Source organism: Dromiciops gliroides, chromosome 2 (assembly GCF_019393635.1).
Source record: "Dromiciops gliroides isolate mDroGli1 chromosome 2, mDroGli1.pri, whole genome shotgun sequence".
NCBI lineage: Eukaryota > Metazoa > Chordata > Mammalia > Microbiotheria > Microbiotheriidae > Dromiciops > Dromiciops gliroides.
In genome coordinates this window covers 698,483,444-698,492,889 of record NC_057862.1, presented here as the reverse complement: position 1 = coordinate 698,492,889, position 9,446 = coordinate 698,483,444, and the positions used below count along the sequence as shown (strand labels likewise).

The 9,446-nt window shown below is 46.8% G+C and overlaps 1 long non-coding RNA gene across 1 annotated transcript; it reads right to left on the bottom strand.

Annotated features, from left to right (window-relative positions):
- Positions 1-2,850: 2,850 nt before the first annotated feature.
- LOC122739908 lies at positions 2,851-9,018 on the bottom strand. Its single transcript, XR_006354691.1, has 3 exons — positions 7,048-9,018; positions 4,239-4,381; positions 2,851-3,535 (listed from the first exon to the last, which is right to left on the bottom strand). It is a non-coding gene; the product is annotated as an uncharacterized LOC122739908 (long non-coding RNA).
- Between the last annotated feature and the right edge of the window lie 428 nt (positions 9,019-9,446).

Sequence of the window (9,446 nt, the reverse complement as noted above, 5' to 3'; positions counted from 1 at the left end):
TACTGGTCCAAGATCACATGGATCATGAAGAGTAGAGACAAGATTCAAACCCAGGTTCTTGGACTGAAAATCCAGAGCCTTCCCCTGTGCCAAGAGCCCATGTGGTAGGGGGAAAGGGTGCTGGGTTTAGCATGAGGAGAACCCTGGATTCAAATCCTGCCTCTGACGTTCACTAGGTCAGTGAGGAGGTACTTCATTGTGCCTTAGTGAGAGCCTCCCAGTAGATTGTAAGCTCCCTGAGGGCAGGAACTTTCCTATTTGCATCTCTCTCTTTCCTAGTCATATCCTCAGCATTTGACACTCAGCAGGCAGTTAGTTGACTTGCCTGTTGACTGCTTGACCTGCTGTGTGACCACTCTTGGAGCCTCAAGTCTCCTCATCAATGAATCAAAAAGAACAGCCTGCTCTGTGCTAGGCAACGTGTTAGGTGCTGGGCATCCAAGGACAAAGAATGAAACCATATTGACTCGTGAGGAGGGAGACAGTGCGTTACAACTTGATATCTGGGTGCACTGACTTCACTTCTCCATGCCTGCTTCCCCATCTACAAAGTGAAAGTTACAAGAACACCTCCCTCCCAGGGAAGCTGTGAGGATTAGATGAAATAATATCTGTAAAGTGCTTTGCAAGCCTTAAAGTGATCCAAAGCTAGCTGCTATTAATGTTGTTGTTGGTATTAACAAACGCATTTAGAACCATGTGCAGCAAAAACACAATTCAGAAAGACATGGGAATCTCTCAGCCTCAGTTACCTCATCTGAAGGATGGAGCTGGTAGTGTCTTTGTTTTCCTGAGAGGCTTATATAAAATAAATAAATAACTTAACTTAATCTAATGTAAAAAAGTATATAACTGTGCTTATATGAAAATTATAATTATATGGAAAATTCTAACTTTAGAAAAATTATAATTGGGCCATAAGTCCTGCTGAGGTCACCATTTAAATGTAAAAGAAAAAATTAATTTACTGGCCTAATTTGGGGGGACTGATCTGTTGACTTTTGACTGGCTTGCTATCTGACTGCTATTAATTTCCTAGGCCAGGGGGGCAGCTAGGTGCAGTGGATAAAGCACCAGCCCTGGATTCAGGAGGATCTGAGTTCAAAACCGGCCTCAGACACTTGATGCTTACTAGCTGTGTGACCCTGTGCAAGTCACTTAATCCTCATTGCCCTGCAAAAATTTTAAACAAATTTTTTTTTTAATTTCCTAGGCCAATCTGTTAGGGCCTTTTAAAAATTTCTTCACACTGCTCTGCTCCCAAATTGATACGCAAATGATTAAGAAGCCTCTTAATTAAATAACCAAAGCAGAGTTTATTTATAAAAATCAATGTAAGAGATAAGGGTTAAGAAATGCAAATCATACAACCTGTCTGCTTTTAATACACTAAGGGCCCCATTGCTGCCCCTTGCCTTAGGGTATGCTCCAGCTTTCTCCAACTTTCCCCCTTTTTCTCCTTCACTCCAGCTTCCCTGTTTGGCTTTCACTGATCCGCTCCTTTCTTCTAACTCCAAGCCCCTTTCACTTCGCTGACCTCCCTGTGTCTTCCAGAGTCCTCTCCAAAGTGTCTCTATCGTCCCTTTCTCAGCAACCTCTTTCTGTCCGTCCTTTCTCTGTCCGTTCTCCTAGTCCTCCAGCGTCCCCTGCGTCTTTGCTCTTGGCTTTTTTCCCGTCTGTCAGCCCCTCTCTTTACATAGCCTCAGTCTCCTTAACGTCCTTGTAGCAGGCCCCTTCTATCTGTCCTCTCTCACTTTCTCCATCCCCTGTACCGTCTCCTGTCTCCCTTTTTATTAACTTTCTCTCTCAGGTGAAACCCAGGCTCCCTGCCCCCAGGGCCAGCTGAGCCCCATGCTTCTTGAACCTGCAGCTGGGGCTGGGAGAAGCAAACCCCAGCGTCCCTGAGGGTTTTCCTGGGCCTTTCCACTGTGCGAATGGGCCATGCTGAGCCACACCCATGGCTGGGGTTTTCGTCTATGCAGTTTAGCCTGGCTCAGAGGCCGCCCCCCCTCCCCCCAGCTGAAGCAGCCTGGTCAGCCTTGGGCAAATCTCCAGGCCCAGCCATTCCACTGCCTGGTGAGATGCTGCCTCTGCCAAGCTTTCGTGTTTTCTAAGCAGTTGCCTCCCATTAGGCCCCAGGTGACACGGAAGATGCTTATTCCTACTTTATAGTGAAGGAAACAGGCTCAGAGGATGGATTGTCTGAGGCAGCTGAGTGAGGCAGTGCACAGAGGGCTAGGCCCGGGGCTCAGGAAGACCTGAATTTGAATCCTGCCTCAGATGCTTCCTAGTTGTGTGACTCTAGGGAAGTCACTTTACCCCCCACCCCACCCCCAGTCTATTTCCTCATCTGTAAAATGGGGGTAATAATAGCAACTGCCTTTTATAGAATTGTTATGTGAGGACCAAATAAGACTATTTGGGACATGCTTTGCCCATCTTAAAGTGCTATGTGAATGCTAGTGGTGGGGTTGTCATTGTTACTGCCACTATGTAACGCAAGGACTGGGCCCCTAAAGAGGAAGGAAGAAATCTAATGAGCGTATTATCCACCCCCATAGAAAGAACTGGAAAAAAGAGCACTTGTGAATTGTACATATATAACCTGACTGATGTCTTGTGGAGGGGGAAGGAAAGGGAGGGAGGGAGAAAAACTTGGAACTCTAACTCTTATGAAAATGAATGTTGAAAACTACCCTTACATGTAACTGGAAAAAATAAAATAAATATTTGTTGCAAAAAAGAAAGAAAGAAATTAGAGGGGGGGCAAGAAAGAAATTAGAGGCTACTGCACCAGTTTGGGGGCATTAAGCCTTTATTAAAGGATATAAGTATTAGTAAAGATAGAGCACGTGGCCCTGAAAGTTAGGAAAGCTTAGCTAGGATCTAGGGGAGAGAATCATCTGCATCCTGTCTCCTTGAGCATTCCATCAGCCAGTGTAAGCTCCCTGCGGGAAGGACGAGAGGTGGCCCTTACACACTGCTTAAAGCTCATGGCTGGCATCATTCAAATCTGCTGGTTGACTGGATGTGAGGGTGGTTCGGTGCAATCCTGCTGATGTCAGAGCCCAGAGAACAAAACCTCTGGCAGGAACAAGGCTTTCAGGTGGGTGTGGTTTTGAGTGAGGTAACTTCCTGACTCTGGGCTGGCCTTAAGAAAGGTCAGACCAGGCTCTCTCAGGGGGGGCTTCTGGGAGTCCCCAAACCCCTATTATTAATAATTTTCTCACACACACTTGGACAAAGTCTCAGCAGCTGAACTAATCCAGGCTGAGGGTAACTGAGGGGACTTGAACCCATTGGTAAATCAGGGGCATGTCTCCCAATGCATACGATGACTTTCTCTCCAACCCCTTCCACCCCCAGGCAGAATGTGAGGATGAGAAGTTTGTTCCAGCCGCCATGAAGGAGACTGAAGCAGGCGCCGTGGAACACCGAGAGCTTGATCAGGAATGGAGGACACCAAGGTCACCCACTGCATCCTTGGCCATTGCCAACAGTCCTGACTTTTGTCTTCTACTGGACTCCATTGACCCTGGAGGACAGAGGGAGGATGACAACTTGGAGCAGCTCCAACTTAAATCCAACTCATGCTCGAGACAAAATATCGCCTGGGATGTCACTGGTGCTCTTCAACAACAAAGGACACCTGGGACATCAGCAAATGCTACAGACGATTGCATTTGGATGGATGGTCTGATTGGTCTTCGGAATGAAGAAAGTTATGGAGAAATTAGTGACAATGCAGACCACACTTCAAAGTGTGCTTGTTGAGTGTATGCATTTTTCAAGAGCTAAGCCTCCCTCAGACTACTCTCAATTGATCCTCTCTATAGCTTGTAAGAGGCAGCTCCATGGCTTGGTGGATAAAGCACCCATGTTCCCTCTCTCCACTTGAGGTGTCATAAAGCTATCTTGGGGTTTGGGCTTGATTTTTAAAAAATTTTTAACATCCCCCCCAAAAAGCTAGAACAACTGACTCTTTGACCACTGCTGTTTTCATTTATGATTTCTTGAAACATAGCTCTGGTAAATCACGTTTCTGTCAAGCCCACTGGGACTCAAATGGGGCTACCTGACCACGCCTTTAAACCCAAATCACTCTGGCTCTCACAGATAGACCAACAATTGGCCCAGCCCAAGCCTCTGCTCCCCATTGTTTGGGTCCAAGTAGCAATTGTTTAACCCAAGGATCTTCCCCTCTCAGTTAATGCTTTTGTGATGGTCTCAATTCTTACCTTGTATTTAGTCATTAAATGGGTGTTGCTTCAGGCATACTACGTGGGAATGACCTTAACTTAGAAAGGCCAAGAACAACCATGGTGTCCTGGGACATTACCAGTCATCTTGACTTTTGTCTTGCCACTGGGCTCAGATGACCCTGGAAGAGAGAGAGAGTGAGGCTGATGACTTTGCACAGCTCTCCCTCACTTAAATCCAGTTCACTGGCAAGTCAAAACATCACCCTCCTGGGGTCATTTGGTCCTCTTCTGGAACAAAGGACTAACAAGAATACTTGTATTTACCAGTTCTTTCTTTAGAGACCTTCATAGGTCCTTTGTAGCTGATTTGAATATTCATATTACTCATGTCAACCCCGAATCACAGAGATTTTGCAGCCGATGTTAAGTCTAAAAATGCCAAAGAGTTCACACAGGTTATCACAATCACAGTTAACTGAAATAAAACCAAAGTATCAGGGGGGTGGGTGAGAGAGAACAAGACCAGAGAATTTTCTATAAAATAGAAAGTTGTACCCTGTTTGCGCTGATACTGTGAACAGAGAACTTGAAAGTAAAGAGTTTGGAAACTTTTAAGGAAAAAAAAAGAGGAGCATACTGTCACTTTAAGTGCCTGCTTGCAATCAAAAGGTCTGTGTGAATCTGGAAAAACCAAAAAGTAATTGAGTTTGATTGGAACATGGATATTTACAGAGTCTTGCAAACTAAAGTACTGGTAAATTTTAAAGTAACTTTTAGGGGCAGCTAGGTGTCGAAGTGGATTAAGCACCAGCCCTGGATTCAGGAGTACCTAAATTCAAATCCAGCCTCAGACACTTGACACTTACTAGCTGTGTGACCCTGGGCAAGTCACTTAACCCCAATTGCCTCACTTAAATAAATAAATGAATGAATGAATGAATGAATGAATAAAGTAACTTTTAAATTGGTGTGTGGGTTAAAATTAGAAACAACTGTAAATTATATGAGACTCCTACCCATTTCTTATAGGCTATGTTAATTATGAAATTCCTAAACAAAGAATTGTCTTCCTGAGAATTTATATTTACTTATTATATAGAAATAATTTCTAATGATTGAACTTTACACCAGGATAAGTTTAAACTCAAGAAGAAGAAAAGGCTCTTTTGACTTTTTGGGTTTTTTTTTTTTATTCCAAGTGAAAGATGTTATATAAAACCTCTTGCACATGTGTGTGTCTCCTGGTAAATTTTTTTTGCTCATTGCAACTCCATGAAAGTAGAAACTTGCTATTTAAGATAAACTATTTTGGGACCGTAATTGATATTGCTTTGAGTTTTGAATTCAGGTATAGTTTCTGATAGATTATTAAGTCAGTAATCCACCACTTGAGAGAATGCCGAATCTGGGAAAAAGCTGAGAGGACGATCTTGGTCTCCACTAATGTAGGATCCTTCTGGCTCAGTTTCCCCGTTGTATTTCTGCTGAATAGGAAATGTTTCCCACCTGGCTGTTCCTGAAGTCTGGCTATGAGGTAGAATTATTGCGGTATGACTGGTTGTTGCTTGTGACTCTTACCTGAAATCAAATAGATTTATCCTCGATGTTATAATTATGTCCCTGCTTTTTCTCTTTTTCTTTTATTTTCTCTTTCTTTCTTTCTTTTGCGGGGCAATGAGGGTTAATTGATTTGCCCTGGATCACACTGATGTAGGAGGCAAAAAAGGGGTTAACAGAAAAGCCTAAAACCCAAGCTCTAATTTAGATATGAGCTCTAAAAGGGATTTAGACCCCAGTTAATGGATAACTTAAGACGTGAGTCTTCATTAATACAAGTCCCACATTAATCAGCCCCCATAACAAGAACATAAAGAGGCAGATCATAGAGACCTTAACTATAAGGATGATACACTGACAGGGCATAGCAATTCAAACTGACAAATGACAATATTTTGAAACTAGCCATGGGAATCAAAAGTTGACATGGGCATAAAAGGCCAAATTTGTCCCCAGATTCACCTTTTGACATGGAAACTCCAAAAACATACCTCCAAGGAAAAAGGTACCTGCCTCGGGGGTTGGATCAAGCCCCCAGGAACTCCAAATGAGGATAAGCCCTCCCCTGTACCTCTCTAAGGTGGAGATTATTATAATGAGAATGATAATCAATTTATCCATACTGTAAATATAACTATCTTTTCTTTCCCTACTCAAGAGATTCCACTTTTCTGGTTCTCTCCCTGTGTTCACTCACAGTATTGCAATAAAACTTAGGAAACTGAGTCACTGAGTCTTGTCATTCTTTTGGGACGACTCACGATCAATTTGACCCCAAATTCCATCTCACATCAACATAGCTACTAAGTTGTCAAATGTCTGAAGCCAGATTTGAACTCAGTTCCTTCTGAATCCAGGGCCAGTCTTTATCCACTGTGCCACCTAGCCGCACCCCCACACACACACACACACTTTTTCTTTTATAGCAGATTTCTATAATCAGAGCAAGTACTCAGTAGAAGATATGAGCACAGTGAAAGTATGTAAGATCTTGCTGTTTTCAGTCTAAATGTATGATCACTTGATATACCACAACAACTAGGTACATTAACACTCGGGTTTGCCATCTGCTTGCTAACTCTTACACGGCATTATAAAAAACTGAAATTTCTTCCCATTGCAAACACATTTTGATGAGAGAAAGGGTGGTACCTAGGAGGATTTATTTAGCTTAAAGATTGTTATGCATTTCATGTTTTACATGCCTGCAGAGTCGTTGGGAAAGAAAGAAGACTATTGACCTCAGAGAATTCTCCTGTGAAGCACAGAGAGGAGATGCTGGACCTACCTGAGGCCGGAAACAGCCCAGCCAGGTCCTGTCACACACTGCTGAGGGTGACAAGCCATCAACTCCTCCACAGCACAGGGGGATCACAGGGCTGACCTTGCTGTTAAATTGGTTGCCCATCTTCCCTGGCCCTGGCCCCCTTTCACCCTACTGTGTCCCAAGGTAAGGAGGAGACTGAACAGGCTGAAATGTTCATGAGGATACAGGCAGGTGCTGCTCTCCCTCTGGTTCGCTGCTTCTCCCCAGAAATACCATGTGCAGATTTGCAGTGGGCCTTCACCATTCCATTCACCTGGTTAGGGAAGCTCTAACCACTTTAGTCAAGTCTCTCTTTACAGGCCATCCGAGGGGCCTGCAATTTCCGAGCCCTCTGCCCCCAAACTAATACCACTGAGGCCCTCAAACCTCCCTCTCTCTTCAAGCCAGTCCAAAGAGGAGGGGAACTACCAGGGAAGGTTGGCAGGTAAATTTTGCTCACCTACCACCCTGCAAAAGGTATAGGGTCCTCTCAGTCTCTGTAGATACCTTTACTGGATGGGTAGAAGCCTTTCCCAGCAGAACAGAAAAAGTGCAGAATAGAATAAAAACCCTTCTCAATGAAATAATTCTTAGGTTTGGCCTTCCCAAATCACTCCAGAGAGATAATGGTCCTGCTGTCATCTCTCAGATTACTCAGATGATTGACCCTAGCTCATGGCCTTAATGCCTCCAGGCCATAGCTCATGCTTGTCATTTCAAGGAAACACTCTGTGGCATTCAGGCCTCAGAGCTGGTCTGCTTATCTCCTGGGACAATTCTTCTGAATGGGGGGAGAGGGGTGGGTGCTGATGTGATTCCATTGTTAAGGAGGTGCTCTTACAATTTACACTATACTATGCCACTGGCAGACTGGGCAGAGACCCCATTCTTTGTGCCAGGATGGTCTCCTGAGGAAGCTTTTACATCTGTGGTCCTAACCACTTCCTGCCTCAGCCCCTACATCAATTATTGTCATCAGGGCCCCTGGAGTTTTAGACATGCTCATCAGAACCCTCGGAGCTCCCCCCCCCCAAAGGCACAGGGCAAAACGGGGTCTTGAGACAATTTCTTGTGGTGGATCCGTCGGACCGCGGCCCTTCCATTCCTGCGGCGTGCTTGGAGGCAGTCCTGACTAATGGGACCCCAGCAACTGAAAAGATTTCCAATGAAAATGCTTTCAGCCTTGAGGGTTTCTTGGCTTCCACCTTGGCAGCTCCTTCAGGCCTGGAACTCTCACTCTCCTCATCGCCACCTCCTGGACCCCGACCCCGGGGCTTCCTTCAAGTCCCCGCTAAGACCCCACTTTCTCCACGGGATCCTCTTCATGCCCGGGCCTTCGCTCTGGGAGTCTTTCCTCCTTATTCGGTCCAGAACTTCCCGTGAGCTCCTGGGAGAAAGGGGAGGGGGTCGCCAGGACCTAGTGCAGTACTTCAGGGTATGATCGGTTCTGATTGGGGACTTCTCTCCCAAGTCCACTGACCCCAGCCCTCAAGGATGACACTTGTTCACAGCTCTTGGGCGGCGCATCAACGTCATCGTGGTCATTGACGATGCCTCCGCACAGGCTGCTCGCAGCAGCCACAGATGCCCAGCAGGGGGCGCCGCAGAACCGGGATGATCGCTGAGTTGGGCGGCGGAGGCGAATTCAAGGTTAATTAAGGCGCATGCGTCAGGTGTAGAGTGGGGACAGGGTCTATCCTCGGGTGACCTCAAGGCCTTGCCTTTCCAGTGGTTTATGACTGCTCAGGGGAGCCTTTCCCCAGCCTGGGCCTCAGTGGCCTTCTCAGTAAAAGAAGGGGTGTGACGCCACCTGGGACACCTCCCCAGGCCCCAGGCCCCACCCCTGACTTTCCCGAAAGGGGCGGGGCCACGCCTCCCTTCCACGTGACTCCTTTTTGCACGCCCCGCCCGCTGAGTCGACCACCTCCCCAGTCTCTCGCGAGACTTGCGTTCGCCCGCTTCTGCGCACTGCGCTCCGCCCGCCGCCCGCCTTCTTCGCAGCGGCGGCGGGAGAGTGAAGGAGAGCGGGGGCGAACTCGCGGGGCCTCCAACTCCTCGTGTCAGGGCCCTAGGTCGGGGGGTCGTGCCTGGGGGGCAGCAAGTGTCCCTTAGCGAACCCCGCTAAGAGACCCTCGAAGATGGGGGGGAGGAAAGAGGAAGAGGCTCACGTGACTTGTGGGGACGGGACTTCCGTTATCTCGCTGTGTCACGTGGGCTCAGCCGGGTGCCGCGCGTGCTTATGGGAGTTTAGCGTCTCCTTCCGAGGCTTCTCTCGGCCTAATGATAATCCGTCACAGTCGCGTTTACGCAGCGCTTTGCCGCGGCCTGTCCCAGCGAGCGCCGCGACCCCCCCTCGGAGCTCCCTCGGACCCTCCGTGAAG